The sequence below is a fragment of the Bombus fervidus genome, chromosome 10, assembly GCF_041682495.2.
Source record: "Bombus fervidus isolate BK054 chromosome 10, iyBomFerv1, whole genome shotgun sequence".
Taxonomy (NCBI): Eukaryota; Metazoa; Arthropoda; class Insecta; order Hymenoptera; family Apidae; genus Bombus; species Bombus fervidus.
In genome coordinates, this window is record NC_091526.1 from 12,390,603 (window position 1) to 12,418,074 (window position 27,472).

General features: G+C 39.6%; 1 protein-coding gene across 5 annotated transcripts in view; it reads left to right on the top strand.

Moving 5' to 3' along the window:
* Pgant9 (polypeptide N-acetylgalactosaminyltransferase 9) overlaps positions 1 to 27,472 on the top strand; it is a 294,438-nt gene that overhangs the window by 162,876 nt on the left and 104,090 nt on the right. For all 5 annotated transcript variants that reach the window (XM_072011612.1, XM_072011610.1, XM_072011607.1 and 2 more), the window contains one exon: positions 15,560 to 15,657. The gene's annotated coding sequence lies outside the window, so the exon portion shown is untranslated. The remainder of the gene's footprint in view (positions 1 to 15,559; positions 15,658 to 27,472) is intronic.

Sequence of the window (27,472 nt, forward strand, 5' to 3'; positions counted from 1 at the left end):
CGACGGTTTCTATCAGTGTCAACGTTAATCCAATAATCGCATGGATAAGATAACGTTGGAAAATTTCAGCGATAGAATTTTTTAACCGTTACCGAACAACGCTACTGCAAATCCATAGTCATAGTTACATAGAATTAATTCCAAAACGAGGATCTATTACTCCAACAGGATACAATACGAACTTCGGTATCGTTACGAGGATTATTAAGTCACATGGGCCACAGTTAGATGGGCATGCGAACTTTGCTCAATAATTCCTCCAGTTATTCGAATTGTCCTGTTTCGAAAGTTGTCCTGTCTCGACGAACAGAGCTGCACGTATAATAATTTGCACGTAAGCAACGTATATTATATATACGTCGATAAGCATCGAATATTCCATGTAATACGATCAGTGTTTCATGCTCTGATCTTTCCATAGAATTCGATTCTAGTATTTTGATGTTAATCCAACGTTACATACTCGTAATTATGCTTTACGAACGATAGAAAAGCTTCAAAGTTCGTAGGTTTGAGAATTTATCTCGAATCTAAAATAAATCAATAGGATTTACCGATGTTATCCAGCGGGATTAAACATTTCCAGTATCGACTGGTCAAAACGTGATTTGTCTATATTTCACGCTTCGCCCATATCGCGTACATTTAATGAGAAGCCGTACACGCGATTATCCACAAACTCTCGAAACGCTGCGCATCGATCATGCCCCGTTCCTTTCAAACTTTGTCCAGCTAAACGAGCTGCTCTCGTGTCATTTCGGTTATATTTCGCTTCTAATCCAGCGTTCGTAATGAAACACGGAGGCAACTCGCGATAAAAAGACGAAACGCGTTCGTCCGCGCGATCGTGCATTTACATCTCGTTACGACAAATGTTACCGCCGGGACGTAACGATTGTTACGTTTCATAGACAATTTCGTTGCGCAAGTGACGAGCCATTTCTTGGCTCGGTTTTTCGTCGGTTGTTTCCGATCGTGCGAAACGAGCTGGCCAACCGAAAAAATCCGATCGAAGCCAGCTAGCTGTTTTATTTTCCCGCGAAATGCATCACTGGTCGGTGAACAGAGAGACATAGAGAAACTCGGTGATATTGTTCCTCTTTTTTTTTTTTTTTTTCTTACTTTCTTTTCATTTCTCTTAGTGAACACGGCGGAGCGCGATTTCGTTAAGTTACACAGGCGATATCATGCAATATTCATGATCGAAGGAAAATTGTTGGAAGTGTCTGAAACGGTTGAAGGCTTACGGCTATTCAAATAAATTCATTGCTAGGTAAGACGTTTAATATTGATGAGTTTCGAGCCGAAGTGTACCGAGGGTGTATCTGAATGGGTTGATCAGAGGTTAGAGTGTGCGTGTGCATTGTGGTGCGAACAGAAATCAATGTGAAAATCCTTCTCTCTATTTTATTCGGAGATATAGTAACGAAACATTATAAATAAGGAGAGATCAGTATCGTTCAGTTTGCTGAGATATTACGAAGAATTTGAGTTAATGTAATTGGAATGAAACAAATATTATCTTATATAGATTTTGTCTTGAATGAAAGATTATCCTTAAATCTATCGGCCGTATCGTACGTATTCAATTTAAACTCAATTTTCGTCCGTCAAAAAGTTATCGCTCTATCGTTATTGCCGATTTTGATAAGTTATTATATTAATGAATTAGATAAGCGTCAAGACCGAGCGAACTCTTTTAATATTCGTAATTGACGACGAACGCGATAAATGAAATTCTTCGTTATAGAAAAGAAACGATTTTTAATTATTCAATTACGTAATTCCACGATGAAATACTTGTTAAAGCGAAGCAATGATCGTGGGACTGTATGATTTTGATTCTTGCCTCGTTATATGTACATACATATATTATTCGTTACCGTACGCAGTCGATATAAATTCATATTTGATTGGAACGTAGTACGAACATACGATACTCAATTTCCTTTTATGTACCACTTCCATGTCTGAAATATTACATTAATATTTTCCTGGATCATCGAAAAGCTTACTAATTGGCTGTGAATTATAAATAGTTTCTATTTTGAAACTAATTTTCTTCTTAATTACGTCTTGGGCACGACTGTAGTTATCTCCATTTCCTACGCTTGTTTATTCTATCGCTATTAATCTCTTGACCTCCTTCTAAATTAGCGAAATCATTAGTTATGTATGCCATTTCATAAGTAATGCAAGTAACGACCTATTTTCTATCTTAAAATTCATTTCCAATTTTACTTCGTAATACAAACGTAATAAACGTTCAAATCGTGACATATATCCGCTTGAAACGATCAAATCTTCACGAACCGAGGCAGAACGCGTCAAACATTTACAAACACGTCGATTCCAGTTGTACTTGGTCGCTCGTTTTCTCTCTTCCAAGGCCCAGTATTATGAATTTTCTGCTTCGAGCTACGATGACGTTCATTCCATCCCTGTGACCAACGTCACAACTGCAAAGTCGGTCGAAATAAAACGAGAAACATTCCTCGTGAGAAACATTGATTCGCTCGCTTTCCATCCAACGGAGAAGAAAGCGCGAAGCTCACGAGGAACGTGACTCGGTCAACGTTTTGTAGATTTACAATTTTTATGCGTCGTTTCCTTCATTGGATCAGCTTGCTCGTTTACCTCCGGAAAGTTGAGAATTGTGCGATCGAACATCGACGATCGGGCGTTTCTTCGCGATTAGTGATTTGTTACGAGTCTACGAGGAAGTTGGTGTAATTAGAGAAACGGTAGGCAAACTTTTAAGGATCGCGTATTTTATTATTATTTGTTATGGTTATTAGAGAAAAGTAGCCAAAAATGGAATACCATTTTGTTTTTCGAATCTCATTCTAACAAGATCGATAACAAGGAGAAAAAGATTCTTACGGCTGTTCGATCAATTTAACCCTCTAATTTTTATCTCTTTGGCGCAGTGAACTACGATTTCTTCTCAATGACACCGACGTATTTAATTTCGAACGAAACATAGTAATCTCATGGAACATTATAGCGCCATTTAGTATTTTATGTGTCATTAGTATGTCAAACATAATCCACGTGGAATCAAGAGATCGTAAATTTAATTGATTTTGCATGTCGGAGAAATCGTGGTCGTATGCCGACGCTGGATGACCCATTGGATGCACGGTTAAACGAAAAAATCGATGCTTCGCGCTTTTAAGTACCTCCTACATGTAAAACGGATAGGTAAAATATAATATCGATTTACATATTAAAATTTTTATTTGAGAAAATTTGATTATCTGGAATTTTATGAATTTATCAGTTAATGTACATTTACCTCGAATTTTCTCTTTTCAAAACTATTTTCGCAAATTCGCCAGTTTACATCCGACACGCCAGAAACCTTCAAGTGCATGCAATTACATCGCTCGCGTCGAAATTTCGCGTTTGATCTCGAAACGTAGTACGTCAAGAGAGCGAGCAGATCCGAGTCCTTTAAAACACGAATCCGTTCTCTACTACTTGCATCGACGAGCGGTTACTATTTCTCGTCTCCTTTGAATCACGCGCTCCTTCTCGTTTATGGCACTCATAAACGCGAGGAACAGCCTGTAAATTTATCGCTCGAATGTTTTGACGAGCTCATAAACGTTCAATAACTCATGCTCGATTTATTGATTCAGCTTTAAAATGCTCGATTAAAAGACCGTTATGATGTACCGTGTGTAATTCAAATTTTCCATGGCATAATAATAGACTGTAGACTATTATTAGATATAGTATTAGGTATAGTCTATTACAGACTAAGTAGAACGTAATCTGTCTTTCCAGTCTTGGAACAAGCTAGAGATTTTGGAAGATCTCGAAGAAGAGTATCGAGCGTTGAAGGATGAAAGGAGTTTCAAATTTTATGGATCTCTAGATAGAACACTAGTTAATAGCTTCGGTTAATCTTCCTATACAACTTCTTGAGAATTGCGTAATTTCAAGTGCGTCAAAAATCGTGATTATCCGTTGCTCTTTATCTCTGATTATCTCGTGATAGTCAACGATTAGAAAAGAATCTCGCTGCGGAAAGACCGGTATATTCTCAACGCGAGAAACAAAACGAATTAAGGCTCGCTGCTACGAAGGAAAGCAACCGCGGGAAAGGGGGAGGGTACAAATCGCCGATGCAAATTTTACCCTTGGGCCGGCTGAGGCTACCTTCTCTGCTTTATTCAGCAGGGTCATCTGTCTTTCCTTCCCTTGATAATTCTATCTTTCTCTAATTTGGACAGACGATTGGAGCGCCGTGGTGAATTCTCTAGGTTCCTTGGTGTTCACAAACGTAGACGGATGATCCTAGCTACATAGATGCGAAAAGAGTACCCTAACTTTGAATACCAATCGATATCATTTAGGTTTTCTTTCTCCCGTTGTTTTGTCAGTTGTATTTAGTTATAGTTAATTGCGTTCTGGTCATCTATGATTTTCGACGTTTACACGCGGTTTGGTTTAACGACAGCTGCGCCTGTTTACAGAGTCTATTTGTTCACAGATTGCTTGCATTGGTCGCGATGAGCTAACAGCGGAAATTTCGAATATGCCAAATACTTTAGCATTTGAGATTTGTGAAAAGATCGTTTTCGATTAAAATATCACGAAGCGTATTATGGAAAGTTCGAAGGAAAAGTTACGTTCTATCGTTTACTCTGATTTTATTTTAAATTTTCCTAGACAATTTAAAGTCTCGCCGATTCGTCTACTACGTATGTCGTATCATCCTGCAACAATTAGTTGGATAATACTTAGTCGGTCAGTGGCTTTGTCCTTTCGTTTGATTATCGATCCTGAAGAGCTAAAGCTTCGTTTCAAACAGAAAAGGGACGATGGTGATTAACGACGTCCAGAAACGTCGCTAGTCGCCTATGCGTGTTCCCGTTATGATACTGGACCTCGTTAATCACCGTGTCTCTCGAAAACTTGTTTAAAATAGAAATTTTCATTAGCAGCGTTTTCTCGAAACTGTATCCTTCCTTTTGCCATAGTTTTTCGCTTTCCTTTTACACGAAATTCTTAGAACCTTTGCTACATCCACGAGCTCTTATCTTTTGTTCCAGTTCAGTCGTTCTAAATCGATGGATTGGTATTCGGTCCCCTTCTTACGTCGCTATGATCGAGCATTAATCAAGCAGCATTTTGGAAGTTTTATCTTTTCCCCTGTGATGTAGGTCATCATTCATTTACGCTTCAGCTCCATTATAATTTTTCAGCTTTACCATCAATTTATGGTCCCGAGTCAAAATAAAATTGTTTGATCGTCGATGCATAGCGTAGTTTGTCTCGCGACCTTCCATATGAAATCGATCTTTGTCATTCTGAAGAGACTTTTCTAAAGCAATTTCTAGTTCTAATACATCTTTTTTAAATTCTTGCATTTTATGCAGCACGTAACGGTTTGAAAATTTTTCTGTCAGTGTACACGATACTACGTATGGCGATTTTGTATTGCTTATGGATAATCCCATACTTAACTACCGCGCATTAATTAAACACACAATTGGTCGTATAATTAGGATCTTATTCTTGAATTTAATCGGAGACGAATAAAGCTTGTTGAATCTTAGTAAATGGTAAAGTATTCTCGTATACTGTACCGTTTTGTCAAATCTTTCGTTGAGATTTTACCGAAATATCGGTCACAGCGATAAAGACCCGATACATTCAATTAGCACTGTGAAATTTCGTCGGGTGTCAGAACTGAGATTTCACCAAAATGTTAGAACAGTCGGAACGTAAATTCAAAATTCGTCGCGATATCAGATTGTCTGCGTATCGTGGAGACTGGCAGCGCGGTCGAAAGAGGGTTGGTAACGCGACAGTATAGTCGTACGAACGCCAGAAACGTCGCGGAAACAATGAAGAGACGAGGCTATGTAAAGAGACGATGTTGCAACGGCCGCTTAGCACAGAGACAATGAAGTTTATGCGGTGCCGAGTGCCGTTATCTTATGACGACGCGGGGGATTAAGTTTCAAGCACCGACGGAGCTTGCACTTCTCGCCTGCTTATGGCGAATGCTCAGAAGCGTATTCGTATCCCAGAGTAATTCTCAGTTCACCCTCCGTTTCCTCTTCGTGGATTGTCGCGACGATAAGAGCCGATGTACAGCAACTCGCCGCTACCTGCGTTTCGATTTCAATTTCCCGTTATAGTTAGAAAGTTGATTTCTATTCCGAATGTGCTGGATTTTTTGGTAGCTTAACTCTTTATCCGATACAGACCGAAAAGAGAACGCTCCGTCGCTTATGGTAGAATGCAGATATTGAATGTATCGATGTCACTGTATTTTTAGAAATTGTGTCAAAATACGAGACATTATTGTATATTTCACTGATTTATTTATTACTGCGAACTTTTATGAAGTTATGAGAAATTATTTTATAGGAAAATTTCTATTCCTGTATCTACAATGAACGAAGAAGATCGTATTATTATTTTATTATCAGATACAGTTGCTATTGCCCTATTTGAGATTTTTGGTAATCAAATCTGCCTCTAACGCGATTACGTGCAACAGATTTGAACGATATTTAGTATGATAACTCTGTTATCGCATGTATATGCATGTTCTTCGTTCATAATCGATACGATTTACGTCTGAATGATGCGAACTTGATGAACACCGTACCACCTCGGAACGCAACAGAGTGCAGGTTGAATCGAGTTCCCGGGACGGGCGTATAAAAAGTTGTTGGACGTTAATGGCTCGGTAAAGATTACGGGGCGGGTAGACAGCTCGTGGCGGGAGGCAAAGGACAGAGTGCCGTTATTCTACGCGTCGTGATGCACCGATACCACGGGCTGTTCGTCTACTATCCCGTCAGGGGAGCCAAGTTTTCGCTGAATTATGCATGATCCCTCTTCCTCGTCCTCCATGATAACCGGCGACTAGCCCAGCCGCCTCTTGCGCCACACTTTATTTAATAATAACGACACTTTCGTTCCACCTCGTCCCTTATCGGCGTTCCGTCGTTTCGACCGAAGTATGTCTGTGTAACACCGCGTTTACCGCATCTCTCGTAAGAAGGTTAAGTTTAAGGGCTATAGCCCGCGAAATTCTTCGAGTGGTCCTCGAGTAGAGAATGGATTTTTATGCAAATTCCTACTTCTGCGGATACAATTAAAACTGTAGAACCGCGGTAGAATGTCCGCGAAACATTGGCGCAAAGTGCAAGTGTGCAAACGTAAGTGTAAAGTGCGAGTGTAATGTGCAAATGCAAAGTACAAGCGCAATAGCTGCGCGATTGTTTCTGGAAAACCAATCTCATAACGCTCGGTAGAAAATTATTTTACCTACACATCGAGTATTATGGCAAGCGTTATACGTTGGACACTTTATATACCGTTTCATATTATGCGCATTTTGTGCGCAATTTCGCACTTTGAATTTATTCGGACGAAGGATTAGAAAATGTTTGCCAATGCTGTTTCTTACTGTATCTCTATTACGAGGTAATTCGTTCGTTGGAAAATTGTTTAGGCGTTTGAAGGAATAATCGTTCGTAAATGGAGGGTTGGAGCAACGAGATAAAATTTCATATTCTAATTCGGCCTGCTTATTCGTCTGAAATAACGAAGAGACCGTGTACATCCATTTCGGCTGCTGCGTGTCGCTTAACTCGTGCGAAGCCCATTTGTTCATTTTCTTTACTTTTCCTATTTGCATCAAGTGAATAATGGTAGGTGGCCTACCTTCATTTTAAACGCTACTTCTCGCGCTCTTTGTCACGAATTACTCTCGGTAATACGCTCTCGCCACTATTTTCAAAGGTTTCATTTTTACTGCCAACTTTTTTTCAATTAAGATATTTTTAAAAGAAAAATAAAAGGCTATCGGAAAAAATATCACGTCAGTTTGAAAAGGCACAGACAAGTCAGATTATTAGCAAGGAAATTGGAATATCGAGCGTTCTGCGAACTGGTTGCAAAGAAATCCTATCACGTTCTGTTCGACTTCGACATTGTATAAACTAAAAATTTAAAACCTAATTGCGTGGCAGAGAAGGCAGGCCTTGAACGGAAGTTAAATCCTCATCTCTATCTCCGGCGAAGGGAAACTCTTTACAATACCGGTTAAAAAGCTTCCTTTGACTGTGATGCACATCGTATCGTAAGAATTAAGGCCGAGAGCACGCAAAAGATGGCGTGAAAAGCGAATGGCGTGTTCCTCGCTGACCGATCGTTTATTTAAAAATAGATGAAATTGAGGGCAAATCGATGCGCCTGTTTTTAAGTTCCAGCTATAATTAATATCCGCGCAAACTAAAAAAATCACTTATCAAAGAAAAGAGATTATTAAATTTCAGTATGTAAAAATTTAACTATTTTAGATGTTTCGCAATTTTCAAATTTATTAATTATCTTTCTTTTACCGAATCTCTTGTCGTAGTTTTACACTATCAATCGTTCGCCTCGTGAATTTTCATTTTTGTCACTCGTTCACTTAGGGAAACGTCTTTCCTACTTTTCATACTCTAACTTTTTAATTGCCCGTATTTCGAACGGTCGATCGAGATGAATCGGAATGCGAAACGATGGTTGTCGAAAAAATGCAGTTGCTACGGTTCTCTGGTTGAATTTACAAGCGGGATTAGCCTAATGGGTTAACCATGTAAACGCAGATTCTAGAAACGGGGGAGGAAGATCGACGATGGATCGAACGTGTCGTGTTCTAGTAGACTCGAGCGTATATCTTTCGTCGTTAGGCATAAAAGATGGTTCTCAGCTTTGGGATAGGGTCAATAGCGCGTGTATAGTCGATACGCGATTTTTTATGAAATCGTATGGATAAATTTAGTGGTTATTCGTCCATTCGAAAGAGCCAAGAGTATCGTTTTACGCATTTCAATCGACCAGTGGGATATTAAAGAGCATAATAACTGCTTTTGCAGAATAAAATCATTTTCTGTTGCATATAGTAATTTTTCAGAAGAGAAAGAAAATATCATATGGTACTCTTGCGAGTACAGAGAAGTTTGGAATATTTATAAATGTTGGAATACAACGATATTTCACGCATAGGCACAAATATCCTTACACAGTCATCCGCACAGGCATTTGAACGGGACACTTACACAGTAATAATCATACTCATTACTGTATAGAGAGTGGGGTTCAAAGTATTTAAGGGATCGTGTGTCGCTACGTACGTCTAGTCTGAGAGTAACTGGCCAACAATCAACAATCTTCATACGTTGTTAATTATATCACTCGCTTATATACATTTGGTTCTGTAGTTCTGTTTAATAAATATCACTGAATATTATTCTAACATAAACATTGTGTCTTCCACAGATTATTAATCTTAACTTCAAGATTAAATTCCAACGATGAATGAAACGATCGCCGCTGAAATCACTCGTTTAGACGATCAACGAGATTAGACGTCGGAAATTCTAAATAAATCATTTCATCAAACATCGATAATTCGATTTCGAAAAAAAGATTTCGGTAAAAAGATATCGATAATTAAAACGTAGTGGAAGCTTCTATTTTACTAAACCGGATCTAATTTGCCGATTTTCAATTTCGAATGACGACAAATAACGCTGTGGTATTGCGGTTAAAGTGCCTACTTGTACGGAAATTACATTGGATAGGTATCAAACGAATCGGCTTTTTGCATGCAAATATCCAAACAGCTAGTGCAATGTTAATAATGCAGCCGAAATAAACGTCAAGAGCTCTGGTAATTTACGCTCGAGTTTGATTAAGAGATCCGTTCGTTTGCTCTTTCACGGCGTTGTTCGCCGCTTGTAAATGCGTTCGATCAGCGAACGTGTAATTCCATGTCGCAAGAGAGCAAAGGAAAAAAAGAAGTGAAAGATTCAAAGAGAACCGTGTTTGTTTTAAGTTTCTCCTTTTCCTTCTTCGATTTATGATCGTTTCTTAAGCGACGATTGGAAAAATCGCTTTGTCCGTCGAGTCAGTATAAATGTCAATGAACCAAAGGTCTCTGTTGTGTAATTTGCAAGCAGAATTTAACGATTTGAATCGTGTGGACGAGTAAACGTAAGAGGCAGTGCAACGGTTACGTAAAGGTAGACAAAGTAATTGCAAGTACGAACGTGTTCCCCGGTAGTTATTGCCTGCGAATAATCGATGGATATTTCTCACAGCAGAAGCGATAGGCACGCTTTGTAAATCTATTATGTTGTTAAGATATGCATTGAGTGGTGTGATTAACGTTACTTTTTGTATCCTCATATTCTTTGAAATTGATTGGAATTCGAGCAGAATTCGAATATGAAATAACATACCCAGGCGTAAAATCCGAAAGGATCCCATTTGCTTAAAAAAAATGCTGCGATCTGCTCGGCAAAACCAATCTTTCAAACCTCCATAAACACATTTCATCGGGAATATTCGTCAGAACCTCGGCAATATTTTTCCTCGCCAGAAAATCCGTCAAATACCCCATCGAAATCAAAACCTGCTCTCGCAATCGTGAAAAAATAGTTCCGTTCCGTTCGTATGGACTCTCGCCTCCCCCCTGCCCCTTATTCCCCTCCCATCTTTAAAAAGTCACAGTCAAGATTTCTCCATCGGGCAAAGTACCGATGAACTCGCAAATAGTATTAGCGAAATCACTTGGAAAGAGCGCGGAAGGGGATTTTCCACGGTCGATCTCTTTCGTTCGAGGTTTCTTTCGGAACGAATTCGAACGTTTGCAGCAGACTCGTTGGCTCTCGACTTTTAGAGCCTAGCTATGGATCGAGGCCAATAAAATGCAGATAGTTAATCCTTTGCTTTCACCTTTGCCCTTTCATGCCTGAGTTTCTCGGTCGAAATTTATCTGAAAACGTCTCCGAATGGACACGGAAAGCTGGAGAAGGGAAAAAGCTAGGCTGTACACCGTTAGCGCGGGAACGGTTTGGCGGGTCGAGGGTCGGCCACCGAATACAACGACTGCCGGTTCCGCCGTTAATCGGTTTGATTCGCAGCGATGAATGCGCCACAGCGACAAATTGCTAGGATCACGTTCGAACGCCGTCACGCTCCGCAAAATCCGCTTTGAAACGCGCGCCCGCGATCCACGAGGCAAAAGAGAATTGCGGTGTATCAAGTTGAAAGGAAGAGTGAGAAGCGTTCGGGTTTAAAAAAAAACCACGGAGAGCGGCGAGACGTGGGAGAAAAATCGACAAACAACCGCGTGACATCGATGGCGCGGAATTCGACTCATTTTTGACAAACTATTTTGCCTCGCTATTTCTCTCGCCGTCCTTTTTTTCATGGTCCCTTTTCGTCTTTCTTGCTTCTGTCTCCTTCCCTATTTTTTCTTTTTTTTTTTTGTATTTTTTCTGATTTGAGATTGGTTGGCCGAAGTATTGCAGTGGGACTTTTTCTCCGTGTTCGTAATTACAACTGTAACTATCGTGGGTTTGAATGCCGCAGTTTGAGGGAATTGGATTTTTTCCGTGTATTTAAATAAATAAATAAAAAAAAAAGGTTCTGGATGAATAAAAATTTTGCGTCCGATGGAAGAAAACTGATCAAATTTATTGATAATAGGATTTAGCTCTCAAATAAATACTTGCGCATTTCTAATTCGAAGGATTTCAAGAAAATTATGCGAAGTTCGATAATTGTATATTCCCGTGTAATATTCGACGCTATGTAATTTCTTTTATCTCTGGAATCGCATTCTCTAGAATCGTCCGTATCGTACTCGCGTTTCCACTGAAAACCCAAAATTTCCAATAGGCCCTGAAAATTCCCTTTTGGATACGTTTCACCGCTTTGCCGCGCGTTTACTAGACGGTTCTCAAGTAAAAAGAATCGTAATGGAAAATGAAGAATTTTTTGTTTTACGCGGCTTGTCTAGCGCGCGCACAAAGCCTTACAGTTCCCCTTTGAAATTTCACGTGCGACTTCCCTCCATGCGCAAAAGAAACGTCGGTAAAAAAAGTATGGCCCGCGTATGTGTAATTCAGTCGCAACGAATGCTTGTAACGATTCCAAGGGCCGGATAGAATAACCGGCCTCGTTTCTGTGTTACCTCATGCGCGAACACCGTGTAACACGACACGACGCTGTTTTAAGAAGTTGTGCTTTCCAAGGACCATTTTCTTGCTTGGTACACCGGTTGTTCGTTGTTCGCATTAACGGCTAGAACGCTATCGCTTACAGACGCATTAACGTGGCGGCATTGTTCAGTGAATCCGTAGGTTTCTTCGTTTCTTCGTGTGTTTTCAAGCTTCTCCGTGCTGTCTTGGGATTTTTATCGGTCTGCAGCGATCTTCGAAAGCGTTGGTCTTTCTTGAAAGCTTTTGGGAAAGGAAACTTTGGGAATCGCGGGGAGAAAGTTAAGACGCGAGACGTCTCGGATTTCCAAGTTTTCGGATTTTTCAACGAATCACTTCTAAGGAATTGTTTTTTCTTTTTTTCCAACGCGTGATTTTTTTACACTCTCTTTGACACTTTCTTCTTCCTTTTACAGAGAACCTCTATCGTTTGTGTTGGAATTTCGTATATGTATCTATTCTGGTTTCCGTAATATTCGCAGATTTGTTTAAAGAGAAGTAATGAAAACTGACGGTAGTTTAAAATTTCGAACGTATTTTCATTTGAATCAACTGGTTAAATTGAGAGATCGTAGCCTTTTCATTTTTTTAATTATCAAAGATTTTACTGTTTTCATTAATTTTGCCAACGTCGCTGAAGTATCAATTTCATTTGCTCGGAGACAATTACTAATGTGTAGAATTTCGTGGTATCATATTCTATGCAACGTAGTAGATTGATCGGTCCTATAGATACATTTTTTATATCCAGTAAATTCGGTTGCAACAGTTATACTCCGGTTTCCTTGCATAATATATTTCACACACAGAACAAAGAAACAAATATTGCATTGGTATCTAACAAAACTATTCTCTCTTTCGGTCAAATTTCGATACATTCGATACTCCATGCAGAATTTTCACACGTTCAACAGTTTTTTATTTCGTAGTATGCGAACAAAGAAATTTGTTATCGATATTCAGGTTCGTATCAATTTTTTCATTTAGCAAAAGTTCTATTTAAAAATGCTGTATAAATACGCGTAATGAAATTTACGAAAGAGAGTGGGATTTAGGAACTGATAATTTATATTTGGTCGAATATAGATCAATCTTCGTAAAGAGCAAAATTTACATCGTCATTAGAAGCCATGACACGTTATAATTAGCATTTCTCTTCGTCTCGGCGCGAACAACAAAAACCAAACACGTGATCTCGCGTTCACAACTTACCTTCACTTTCCAACTTATTGCTCGCCTTCTATCTGCTAATTTACATACTTCTCGCGTTACACCAACACGGTACATCGTCGATGCATCCCAGCAAGCTTTAGTGCATTAGCAACGCAATGGAGAAAGGAGAACCGTTCTCGTTTCCGCCTTGTTATGACGTCGAACACGGGCTCGCCTCTCCAATACGACGCCGCGATCGTTTCCTTCCAGTCGAGTATTTCTGATGCCACTTTTATCGCCCAACATTCGACTACTTGAACTACTTGAACTAACGTAAGGTGTTCGGTTCGCCAGGAAGGTTACCATATTCCTCCAGGTCAGAAACCTCGGCAACCTTATCTTTTTTACAATAATTTATTATAATATGATTCAAAATTACCTTTTGGAAATACCAAGTTCATAACATGTCAAAAGTAGCCTTCCAGGCGATCGTGCTGTAAGCTTGTCCGACGAAAGCCTCGCGTAATTGTTGTATTTCGAAGGTAAGAAGAATATATTCCAATACTAAACAAAATACGTAAGATTAAGTATATGTATATGTAATAATCTAGTTGCAACGAAAGTATGAACGCGAAAGATACCAGAAGTGGTTTCTTTATCGAGAATGTAGCCTCTAGTCGTATCTCTGCCCTCTACCAATGCTGTGATCACCCTGAATCTCGGTCAATTAGTCAAAACTCGCGCCTCGCATCGACATTCACCTCGTCACTGCTACTTCCTCGCCTTTCCTGCGATCGAACAGCTTGCACCGGCGTGAAATTATAAGCGGGCTCATGCACGTGCATTGTACACGATGCCACGCGAAACTGCCGTTACGTTGGTCGTACTCGAAGGATGAAACTCGGTTCTTCCATTCTTCGTTGTGAAGAAACTGTAGAAACGTGGAGCACTGGGCGAAATCAAGAAGGTCACGCCGCTAGGCGGAATTACTTCCGTACGATCGTAATTCCCGTAGACGTACGTACATCCTCTTTCTCTCGTCACCCTTTCTCCTCGTCCTATGGCTTTCACGTTGTTACACCGCGCAGCTCGGTCAGAGTTTCGGGTTTTCATTGGCTTCGTCGTCCAACGACGTTTAATATCCGTACGCTGGATTCAAAAGCCTCTTTTCCGGCAGCTGAGCAGCAGACGCCATTGTTCAGCCACGCTCGACCTAAAGTCCCTTTTCCCCCGTGAGAGAGTTATTTATACGCTTAAAAATTAATCCGCCGCGTTAAAAGTCGTGCTTTCGTTTACAGGGCTGCTTTCTCGCGATCTAGGCTAGTCGGCTACGTGGATGCTGTGTGTTATTTTCGGGGATGAATTGGGTTCCGTCGTTGAGCTTTCCTTAAGGAATCGAGGGCGAATAGAGTGCCTGGAATAGTGTACCTAGCTTGTTTGCTAGCTTGTCGCTGTTTTCGTACACAAAATTTGTTTTACGTACACGCGCGCCAAGCGGAGGTAGTTTCGTGCAGCGTCGACAACTCCAAGGTCCTTTTATCGTAACATTGGCTGGAGTCAACTTTTAAGAAAATGATTCGTAGTATAAACGGAACTTGATAAAACGATGAGAATTGGTTCTCCGAAATGTGGCGATGAGCGTCGATAAGTCACAGAAAGAAAAATATCATAGAACAACAAAACATTTTATCTTTCCTTTGTATACACGTTTAACGTTGCTCAGGCGATTAGCACAGTTAACAGTTCTACAGTTTCAGATGCAGCGTTGTAGATCCGAGGAATTGAAAAAGCTTCGGTAGACTTTGGCTAGAACCCAACAATTTGGTTATATCGTTAGGCAGTTTAGGGATTTTAAACTGAAAAATTGTCCACGTGTCTGAAACGACTTTTCTGTATTTATGCAGTTCTTCTGTGGGGAATCGTTATTGGAATGGGGAAGTAGTAAAGTGTTCGTGCGTAGCATAAACGATCGCCATTCAAGATTAAACGTACATGCTCGCGAACGCAAGATTACAGGATATTGCTGCGTATTCCGTAGGCGAGTTACGCCGGCAGATATTTTATCTATGATAATTTATGACCGTTTAAATCTTAGAAATGAAATAGCGTTGGACGTTTTATGATTTTATCGCGCTACGAGTGTGGATAAGGATGCTTTATTTTCGGATCTAAGCGGTTCGTTTCTGACAACATCCATCTGTCGGCTGTTATAGCTATACGAATGCGTTATAATATATCCCGTGATTTATCACTGATATTATTATACATGTTTTCTTATACCATACTGTTAATTTATAGATATCATAGATTTTCTACTTAGTTAAGCATAAACAAATGTATTATATTAGTAAAACGAATTGTATTTTTTGCTGTTCCAGGATAAGGTGTTGTTCAGTGCGAGTTTACGAGACAATACTTTTCACTTCAGTAAGGATTTACCAACCAACCGCTGTGTGAATTTCTATAAGCAGTATCGGTGAGTGAATTTAAGTAGCAAAAAATTATAATTCTCTTCTATTTTCCAGGCTCTTATTTTACACGCTCTTATATTTTTCTTCTTTCGTTGAACCTAAAAAAAAAAAAAAAAAAAAAAATAGAACCGCAAAATAAGGGAAACCAATGATCCGTTAATTATTCCATGATTAATTGCTAACAATTTCTTCTACTTAGGTTACATCAAACAATACCAAAGTCTCGATGCATCGTTTTAATGCAAAGTATCGATACCCGCTTACTTCCAAACCATTTACCATTTCTCTCGTTTCAATGGATCAAATAATCAGTCCATTAATTCGCACGTGACCGGGTCGAGTAATGTCCATCGTGCTCGTTGGCTCCACGGCTGATAGAATCGTCCTGGCTCCCAGCAAGGAGCACGGACGGTTGAACGAAGGGGTGGCCTGATAACAAAACTCGTCTGGATGAGGGATATTAATGCTCGCGCGAAGACGGCTTTAATAAGTCCGCGACGTAATGAAAACCATTCATATAAAAGTTTCCTGCGCGAGGTGACGCTTTAATTGAACGCAGCCACGAAGAGGTCTCGGCACCCCTCCATCCCCGAGGCTTCCTCTTTCTTGTGCCGAGCTGTAACAAGATGTCAGAGATTACCCTGGCTCGCTTTCCCTCTGCCACCGCCACTCTGCCTTTTTTCCTCTTTTCGACTTTTCTTTTCTCCAACGAATCCACCGGTTTTATCTTTCTCGTAGAAGTTTCCACGCGTTCTCTCCCTTTTCTCTTCGTTCTTACCTTCGGGTAGGCGACTTTCATTAAAAATTTTCTGTTGGTCGAGCCGATGAAGCCGTTTCCTCTGGAACGTTTCAATTGATATCGAGCCTACCATTCAGTCGGGAACAAAGGGTAAGAGAATCGCGGCCGGGGATGGGCCGACTTCATCGGCAAAATTGGGTTTTTCTTCTTCGAACAGCCAGAGCCCAGGCTATTAAAAAGGATCCTGCCTTTCAGATTGGAGGTGTAAATGCGGGTTTGATGGGAAATTGTTGATGGCCGAACGGCGACAATGAGAATGTTCGAGCGAAGCGTGCTTGCTGGTTTCAGGCTGGAAATAGGTTGGCTATTATTATAGATGGCTATATATATATATATATATAGCCACGATGGTTCTTTCAATTGATCGAGAGTGTGTACAAAGTTATCGAAGATAGCTTTCTTTTTTCACCGAAGTGTGATTGCGACAGGCGTGAATTTTTCAGTGTATGTTCGAAAAAGTGACGAGATCGTCGAGGACTTTTAAAAACAAGTGGAACATTTACGAGACTTTCCTTTTTTTAATTACACAATTTTTTATGAGTTATTTGATAATATTCTTACAAGTATTCTGTAACGAAAAGAACGCGAAATATCTATCCATTTTGATTTTTGGAATGGAACAAGTATTCGATCACTTTTCAAGAAATTAAGGAATATGGAACGCTTTTTCATGAAATATTTCCACATATATTTCAACATATTTTTGCAAGATTAAATAATCTCTCTAACTTGACAGCTTTTTTATATTCTTGACTCGATTTGCTTGACAATTTCGACCGGTTTATGTTTCGATGTTTCTGTCAAAAGTAATCTTGGTACGTAGAGCGGAATTTAAACGTGATATTCCACGGTAAGCGTCAGTTTTCGTTTCTCGTCGACAACATTTTCGCTGTTTAATTCCAGCATGGACAAAAGTAACGGGCTTTAAGGAACAAGACAAATCCGCGAGACTTTTTCGCGAATATGTCCGTCTTTCGCACCTCGTGATGCTTTTACTTTCTGCTTGCATCCCCTGTTTTCTTCTTGCCACGTTTCTCGTATCTTTATCAACTTTTTACGAGTTTCCTCTGCCCGCTTGTTTCCATAAACGGGGTTTGCCGATTTGTTACCGTTCCGGTCCTTTTCAGCGTCTTTTGTTTCCTGCTTTTTATCCTTCATTTTGGTCTTTCTTTCCTGGGAAATTTATCTAGGAGATAAATAGAAAACTTTGTGAGATTCGCGCGATACATTCAATTTAAATTTAATTTATTAAAACGATAATAAATATTTAAAGAGTTGTTTCGTTTGCGAAAGAAATATAATTTCTGGTTCGTGTCAATTTTAACTCGTATAAACTTATTTTATTATTACCCCGAGTAATAAAATTCATATTTAAATACTTGATAAATGATCGTATAATTGTTTAAAAAAAAAATGTGATGTAATAAATAATTGCAAAGTTAAAATATATTTTAAAAGGTCTTTGGAAGGAACGAAACATTGAACGATACAACGAGTATCGTTTCTTCGAGTGATTTTCATGCTCAATGTTAGAAATAGTGGCTGTCGTGATAGTTCTCGTAGTTTGCTGGCTCGATTTGGATAAGTTTTCACGATCGTTTCGCTGTCGATAGTTAAATGTTTGAATTTGTATAAACTTGACTGGTGCATCGGTAATCATTTGCACTTTAACACTTGCGGTGCATTCGTGTGCACATTCCGATAGTCCCTGTAATCAATCGTATGTTTCGTCGTTGTTTCCCGTGATACGTACATGAAACGCCCACCATGCGGAATATTAGTATTTGTCGACGACACGTGCTATCACCAACGGGACATTCGGTAACTTGCGTGTCCGTGTGTGATACGTTCGAAATTAACGAAGCATCGACTCGTGTTGATTTCTTTACTAGCGCCTCGTTTCGGAAACGCACAACGTTCTTCACAATGCTACGTTATATTATTAATATTAATAATATAATATGTAGTAATAAAAGAAAATTTTGTTCGATCTGGATCTCCATTTCGATAAAATTGGATTCGAATCAGAACACTCTATCAACGGTCATAGGTTCGATTTTTTTCGGAAACGAATCCTCAAAAGCAAAACTTTTATTCTGCGATTATTTGTAGACCACTTGCTCATAGAATGCTCTCACATCCTGTTGTAGTATAGTTATACATTTCCAAACTCGATTCTTTCGAAACGAGAAACTTTTACTCTACACTTTCTACTTATGTTTGCTTCAAAATACCATCGTATCCAATAGTAATACCATTATAGTTATCGAAGTCTATAGTTATCGAAGTGCACGCGTGTTCGATGAATTTTCAAACTCCATTTTCTGCGCTACCCCCTGAAAATAGAGTTTGAATCGAAAAAAAACTTTAGCCTCCTCCTTGTTATTATTATATAGAATAATTTGCTTTATATCAGTCGTATAGAAACAGCCTGTATATAAAATTCACATGAAATTATTCCCGTGTTATAAAAAAAAAATCTGAGCGTATTTCAACCCTGAAAAAGCTGGTTCGTGGACAGGTGGCGAAGCGTTACGCGGTTGCGTTCTCGCGGATACGTTACAAACAAAGGAGTTACCGCGAGAAATATGAAAAAGAAAAAGAAAAAAGAAACAGGAACGAGTTGAGTCCGCCGTTGCAACAAGATTAAACGCATAGTAGTCGGTATGTGCGCCTTCTTTTATCATTACCGACCAAGGGTTAATTAAATTCTTGCCATGTATTTCATTAAAATGTCGAATAACAAATGCCGACGGTTTCGTGCGTGCCCAAGCAACTTTTTAACGGTAAACGAAATTTTCTGTAACGAGAGGAAAATTTCCGCGAAGGTTTGCGCACGGACAGAAGGGATGCCGTGTTACGAGGGTGACGTGACTTTCCGCCTGTTTTTTCGGACTCGGATGTTCCGTGTATCCTCAACCGTGTTTATTCGTTTAGTTTTGTCGGTTGAAACGGGTGCGAGATTTTAATCGGGCTTTCTGTAACCTCGCACGTAATTCTACTTCGTCCTTTTTAATTAGGAGAATGAAAATGGTTAATTGGGAGGTTTTCTGAGTTACCGTTACGAAAGCTCGTGTTTCGCGGAGTTAAGCTACTTCATATTTATTTTGTGAACGTTTGTGTGAAGTAATAGGGGCATAATTTAACGCATTAGTTTACCGTAATGAATTTATCGGTCTGCTTTAGCGTACGGTGTTACATAAAGTGTATTCTAAACTACGTAAAAGTTACCTTTTCAATTATTCGTTTATTTCAGATTATCAAATAAAGTTCTGAACTATGAGTTTTGAGAAAGACGGCATCGTTTCCAACAAACTTCTCCAAATTTATTTCGTAAAGAAACGTTCGAATTCATATTAACCAGTTGCTGAAATGTAAAGTTTCTTAATTACCAGAGTTTAAGAAAACGTAAGAAGAGGTAATATTTCTTGTATTTGTACTCTAATTGTGGCACTGTGAATTCATCGCGTAACATTAACTCTTCTTAAGTTCGTTTAACTGTTGAGCCGTTTGTTGGATTTGGAATTCCATAAAGCTAAAACAGTCTCCTCTTCAAGTTTCCAAGGTTCGGTAACTTGGAGCATTAATAGCTTCATTTACGAAGAATCCACGGCTGATGAAATTGCTGTTGTCTTAAGGGTATAGTTAAATATTTGTTAATGATTAAATAGCCTCCTACGTTATTACGTTGAAAGCTCATTTGCTCGCAAGTTGAATAACGGCCAGAGATATCAGTCTATTAAAGCTTTCTGCGTTTTTACTAAAAGTAATTCAATTTTCTTAATAGCCGTTTACGTCGTGCAATACCTCCTTACGTAGAAAATTAATCTATTATCATAGAGAGAATGAAAATAATTATAAATATGGTATTGCGAGCCTCGTACGAATAAGAGTAGAAATCTAAAATATGAATTGAATGAGAAGATCACAAGAAAAGAACGAGATAACGTTAATTGCCCCATGAATGTTCACGGTGTTGGTTCGCGTTATTTCCCTGTCACCATAGCTGATTGCAGTCTGGCTTATCTAAATAGTGCATCGTTCCCCCATGGACGTAGCATGGCTCCCGGAAGGGCCGTGTTTCTCCTCGCATGAAACATCATTATCGTGGCCAGGAAAATTCTCCGGCTCATATAGAATCAGTTAACATTGGCAGCCGTATTATTCTTTCGCTGGCCATATATCTCGGATCCATGTGCAGCTATGCAGAAGAGAAGGTATTCAACCGTGGCTCTCACGGCTGAAGATGTACCTTTTACCAATGGTTTTTGATATGATTTATGTACATTTCGTTTGGTACGAAGCGATCTATGAATTAGAGAAATAAGATGGATAATTTATTACCAGTCGAAAACCGAATACTTAAAATCAGTAGTATCGATCCTTGTTTATTATCAATTATCGAGTACGATGTTACTCTTGTCAGAAACTAATCACAAACGGTTGAATTATGATATTATGAACGAAAGGATATGTACAGGATATCAGTATAAATCAGTGTGAAATATAGTTGAAAATAATAATTATTATTATCGTTAAAAATTAAGTGGCTTGAACGCATCTGACTGTTTGTGATTTATACAACTTTCCCTTTCGTATCTCGTAAACGGAGATAAATCTATGTATAGGGAACATAATATTCTTTGCTCGAAACATCCTCTCGAACAAGTTGCTAAAGTTTGTCGGTTGAGGTTTGAAACACCCTGTAGAAGACTATCCGGAGAAATTAGCTTAATTTTGAAATCTTCTCCACTGCTCCTCATGCAGAGAAGTTTGCCATGGCACACAATGATCCTCCTCTTTCTCGTATCACGTACGTATCACGTATCTCGTTTGCTTCAGGTTCGCACGAAGCATTCCATTCTTTGCACTTGAAAGAAACGCTCTATATATAACTACACTATGGAAAACAATCTGCGAAAACTATATTGCTGCTGTACTTCCTCCATCGAATAGTCGGTAGTATCCCAAAAGTGTCTCTTTGGTAACGAGGATCCAAGAAAACTTGGCCAAAGCAACCGGAAACTTCTTACGAACCTCAAACGAACCATAATCTTGTCCACCATCTCGCTGTCCAACTCGTCGCGATCAGGAAATTTCCGCGAGGTTACATATTTTTCCGAAACGTTGACCGAATTTCCGAAAAAGTTTCCCAGTAGAAATCGTCGAAGCGGCGACGTCGATGAGACGCGCTGCAACCAGGCGGAAATAGAGAAAAGTTGCGCCAACTGCAGATCCCGGTTCGTGTGCCGTTTCTGGTATCTCGTGTTTATTCGAAAAGTTTCCCAACTTTATGCAAATGCAACGCCCGACAACGCGGAGGAACGGCCACGAGGACTGGCGCGCTTCGTTACCGGGAATCGAGTCGAGTATTCCCTAACCCTTTTCTCTATCCTTCTCTTGCTTTTTCTCACTTACTCGAGGGTACACTTGCAATCTCCATTGTTTCGCGAAGGAAACAGGGGCCTGGGACGTGCTGAAACTTCTTCGGCATACTTTCCGCCGGATTAATTAATTGCCTCTTCCGCTTTACTTGCCCTGCAGTCGTTTTCAAGGGCTCTCTCAAGCTATTCGTCGACGGGGGTGAGTCGCGAATCAGCTTGGAAAAGGAACGGATCAGCCTAGACCAAGTTCGTTTTCGTTTTTTTTTTCTTTTACGCAAATTTTGTTCGCCTTCTCTCTCTCTCTCTCTCTCTCTCTTCTTGTGTCTCTCTTGCGCGCTCGCATGCTTGCTCGCTGGCTCGCTCGCTCTCGTTGCTTGTTTCTTTTTCAATTGCTTCATGGAAGCAGGATGGATAACGTTTTAACTTCGACATTCGCGTAATAACGTCTTACGAGAGGGAAACGCGATAAATCGCTACTCACCCCATGCTCGGGGAAAGTTTAATCGAACCGAACGATCGAAAGTATCGCGGAACTTGGATTTTCGGGTATTAACGCTTGCGTTAATTAAGCGGAAAATTGAATCGTGTCGCGTCCCAGGATAATTACGTTGGTATGAATTGCTACGAATGCCGAGGGGAATTTGTTTCCGATTGTTTGCGGAGATTTCGATTCCCAAGCCAATTTCGGAACAATTCTTTTCGAGTAGGAAGCCGGTACTTATGGGAACGCTGTTCTTTGTTTGCTCGAACCGTATTTAAAACCGTGAATTTTGTAGCACGACGATCGTTGGCTTATTAAACATTTATTGAATTTATTTGGCGAATATATTTCTCCGCTTTGTTGACAACGTGACTCGTTTGCAAAAATTTTATTGTGCCATGAAGTTGTTAACGAGCTGATTTCCCGTTTACATATTTTTCGATGTGAAATTTATTTTCCAATTGTATGGATTTGAAATTCAGTTGGACCGATCGTTTTTGACGAACAAACTCTTCTTTATTAACCTTTTGTCATTTTTACCGTTTTAAGCCATCCGAAATGTTTTAATCACGAAATTGGACGATCAAAAGAATCGTATATGAATTTTGATATAGAATTTTTGAATCGTGGAAAATCGGAGGAAATCTTTTGACGTTCGCGTTATCCATATTTTAACCAGAGGTCTAAAGCATTTTGTAATTGTTATTTCTGTCCACGTGTTAATTTATGGAAGTGCTTGTTATTTATATAGGTATTCATATTAATAGAATATGTGACGTGACAGTGAAAATAGTAATTTGAAATGGAAAGCAAAAATTAGTACGCATCGTCAGCGTGATCCTTGATTAGCAGAAAAGCATTCTTTCATGGGAATGAATTTCTATAGGTCGCATCCTCCGACATCCTTTTTGTTTCATTCCATAAATAGCTATGAGAGTCTGTCTGGCATATGGAACGGCCAGACTACTGCGCAAAGTGCAGTCTGTAGAATAGTACAATGTAACCAGCGAGGTGTAACTCCTAGTGAGACGAATATTGCTCGTTTGGGCTGGTTTCGTTTCCACTATTTTTGCCTTCTCCACCTCCTGCGCCATTATCCTTCGGGGATTCAACAAAAAATCAAAATAAAAGGAACTGCTTTGCATCGAACCAACCTAAGTCATTGTAATCGAACAATGGGCGAATAAAAAAGAAACTTCGTAAGCAACAACTGTAATAAAAGCTAGAATATCGATCCGAAATTTTAATTAATATTCTCCTCTTGTTATTTTTTTGTTATCGTCGATAACCAACGAGCTTTAATAGCAAGCAAAGTCCGCATTAATTATTTGCATTCGTTAATCTGTTATCCGTATCATTTTCAATAAAAAATATTTATCACGTGTACAATTAAAATCGATCGATAACGCACTTAAATTGCTTTTTCTTTATTGCACCTGTTTATTTTTTAATACGAGTGCGAATAATTCGTAAGAAATATATTCGTCTTTCTCCTTATACTTGTTCCACGAATTCCTATCGTTCAGCGAAAAAATTTAGGTTCCACGTCGATTTAATTCGTCTTTCGCGGTTTTCAAATTAAGAATAACTCGAATTATAAAATTACTTTCAATAATATTTATTATTTATTAGTCGGCATTTATTTTGATCGATATTCGCGATGAGAATATCCGAAGACCATTTTTCGCAAGAAATTTCGAAATCTCGAAAGATCCAGAAGATAAAAGAATAAATTATTTTTATTTCTATGACAAGCGTTTGAAGGGAAGAGAACATTTCCTTTTTTAAATCGTCGGCTGTTCTCGTTGTAGATTCGATCGTAGTATCTTAGATATTTTACAGTATATCGCTGGTACGGTAACGTTGCTACGGAAATATTCTGTTTACTCTGGCGGATGCATGCGCATGGAACAGGGAATCGGATATTCTCAGAGTTTTTCCTCGCCGACATAAGCTGCATAAACCCGATGAGACTTTTGTTTACACGACATCGTCCCTGTATCGATGTCGAGAACGTCGTTTTAACATATGCTACGACTTTTACCTATGGAAATGGAAGCGGCTTGATACCAGCTTAAAATGTCACTTGTTTCTTTCCTTTCACCGATAAAAATCCGCAATTTCCGATACAAATTTCCTCCAATATTCCCTTACGCGATTTTCATGCAAATAATTTTTTCTTTTTTCCTGGACGATACGTTTGGAACATAGATCAACTCCGAACATAGTGAACTACGACGAAGCGTTCTAATTGGCCATTCCAAAACTCTCGTGGCTAAAACACAGCCGTTCCACGATTAGCCACATGGTTCCCGGTTACGTGCGATGCGTATTCAAATATCGATGTAACCCTAGTCCTCGGCGCGTGTTCTCATCGTTCTGAAACATACCGAGCTCTGACAACCGTCACGTGAAATTATGCCGTGTGCCGTGTGCGGTGCACGTTCGTCTCTGTAAACGGCTGCTTTATCCGCTCTTCTCCGTTTTTCTTGCTCGCGGCACGTCAGCGCAACAATGCGCACGCGTGCATCCAACCGGAAGCTGCAACAGAGGAGAGCGTATCCAGAAACAGCGGGATACGGTCCATGCCACGTCTGTCATGTCTATGCTCGTCGTATCTCGTGGACGTCTCCTTTTCCTCCAACTTGGACACAGATTTATACTCGTGTCGTTTCGTTGGACGCGACGGGAATACACTCGCGATCGATCCGCGCTTATACTTCGTCACGATGTCGCTCAAAGATTCGCGCACGGATTAATTGTGCTGTGGTATCAGAAGCGTAATTCTTTTACATCACGAAGCAAATCGCAAGGATTAAAGAGAAAAATATACAAATTGTCGCTCGGTCGTGGATATTCATGCAAATTCATATTTTTTTATTACGAAGACTACTAAAAAAAACAGAAAGAAATGGAATCTAAGTCGAGGTTTCTTTCGCTTACTAAATATTCCAATAGGTAATACATTTTCGCGTGTTATGCGCAATTCCATGCTTTCCCGCGTTTCTAAATTTCCGCAAGATGCATAAAGATGCAATTTAGTTTGCTTTTTGTATTCCCATTGCGTTTAGATGCGTGGCGATGCTTGCAGCGTTTTTAGCGTGAAGGTAAATCCGCCCCACGATGACTACGTTTTATTCTCGATAATCTTACGATAATACAATTCTTGATAATCTATAAACCGTTTCAACCAATGGAAATCATAAGACACCCAAAAGGGTAGTTAATTACTCGGCTATCGGAGCTTATCACGAACCAAGTATAAGCTTCCCTATTCTCAGCCCTTGTTTCTCGTTCCTCTCTCTTTGTTCACCATCGTCGCTAACGTGACAATCCAAACAACCGTAACTCGTTCAAGATAACACAACGAACACTCGTGGTTCTCGCGCAGTACGCGCATTACCAAATGCCCACTCGTCTCGAGTCCGCTTCTCGAAAAAACACGCGAGCGAATTAAAGCGACGAACACGAAGAGGGTGGGACAAAGACTCGCGTCGCTTAAAACGAGAGCTCGTCGCCGCAACGAAGACACGTGACGTAATACTAGTTTAACGCGCGGCGCGAGCACGTAGAAAAGAGAAACTCGACATAGTTTCAACGAGTTGAATTCGGTTTTACCCTGTGCAGCGACGAGAGGAAGCGAGAGTTTACGCGGAGATGGCGGAATTCGCGCGCAGTTTCCGGCCCGCAAAGTGACCGAAGTCGAGTGCAGGGCAAAGCCGGCTGAGTGCAAGAACGTCGCGGAATATTTGGCGACTTGGAGTGCAGTTTAGGAACTCGAGTCAGCTCAGTTCTCGCGAACTGCTTCCGCCAACTAGAGCATCGCGCATGTACGTTTGACGAATTCGAGTGGATGCTTCGTTGAACTTATCTTGTCTCTTCGATTTATCTCTTTTCTGTCTCTTTTTTTTTTTTTGTTACGAGATACTTACTTTTGGGTTATTAAGTGGAACGAAGCTTGGAACGTTTCTATTGGCATTCTGACGTAGATCGGTATTAATTTTCGGAGGTAGAGGAATGATTTGTGGACGGACGCGTTGTTTTTCAGGCGGGTTTTATTTGCTAGATTTTATCATCAAACATACGCCGAATAATAAATATTTCAAAGAATTATTCCCGACTTGCAGTTAATTTTGCTTGCGTTTTTTCGTCTAATTCGACCTATCGCAGAGCTTTGGTAACTAGGAGAATCGTAGCAGCATTCAGAGTCAATTTTGTAGATAGCCTGAGTAAAGCCATTTCAAAAAGTTTTTCCCTCTTTTTCGAATTTTGCTTTGATGTTTTATCAGGGACGGGCTGATTCGTATTCCTATTGATCTGTTTATACCTACGATCCGGTGGCACAAAAGCCAACAGTTTTTACAACGACAGGATTCTTGAATTAATATTCATATCGGTGGATTTAAAAAATGAAACGCCCGCCGTCAGAGTATGGCCTGATTCGGAATATTAAAAAAATTCATCAGCTGGAAATTTCTCGCTTGGTAATTTCACGTATAGGAAAATCTTAGACCGTGTTAATTGATAGAAAGATACGGCAAATGGAAAGAATAATGTAAATACGAAATAATTCTTTTGCGAAATTCTCGATTGTAAAATACGTGTAAAACTAGTATGAAATAATATGGAAGACTCTTCTTTGACGACGACGTTTTGATAATATTTTGTTGCGACAATTATTGCGATAATTATTGCGATAATTCCTCGAGAAAGTTCATTACTGGAACGGATGTAAAGTAGATAAGAGGCTTACTGACTTTCGCTTGTTCTACTTCGCTGTCTTGCCCCTGTTATCAGAATTACTTTGTTTTCTTGACGCCGTTATCGTTCTCGTTTACCGTTGTATATCGGAGATTTCTGAAAATTTTCTGCAGAAAGAGATTCGCGATAAGGTGAATCGTAGTGGTTCTCAACCTCTCCTTAAGTACGCGTATAATCAAATGTAAAATTCAAAGATCTTAAAGTATTAGTAAGAAAAATATATATAGTATGCAAGTATATAAATTACATTTTACGACAATTTTAGTAAGTATCCATCTGTTTCCTTTTAGATTAACACTTTTCTTGTTACTTTTAAACGTGTTCGAACAGAATGAAACATTAAAAGGTACACGAGATAGAATCAAGTTAATGGAACGAACAGAATGTTTAATTTC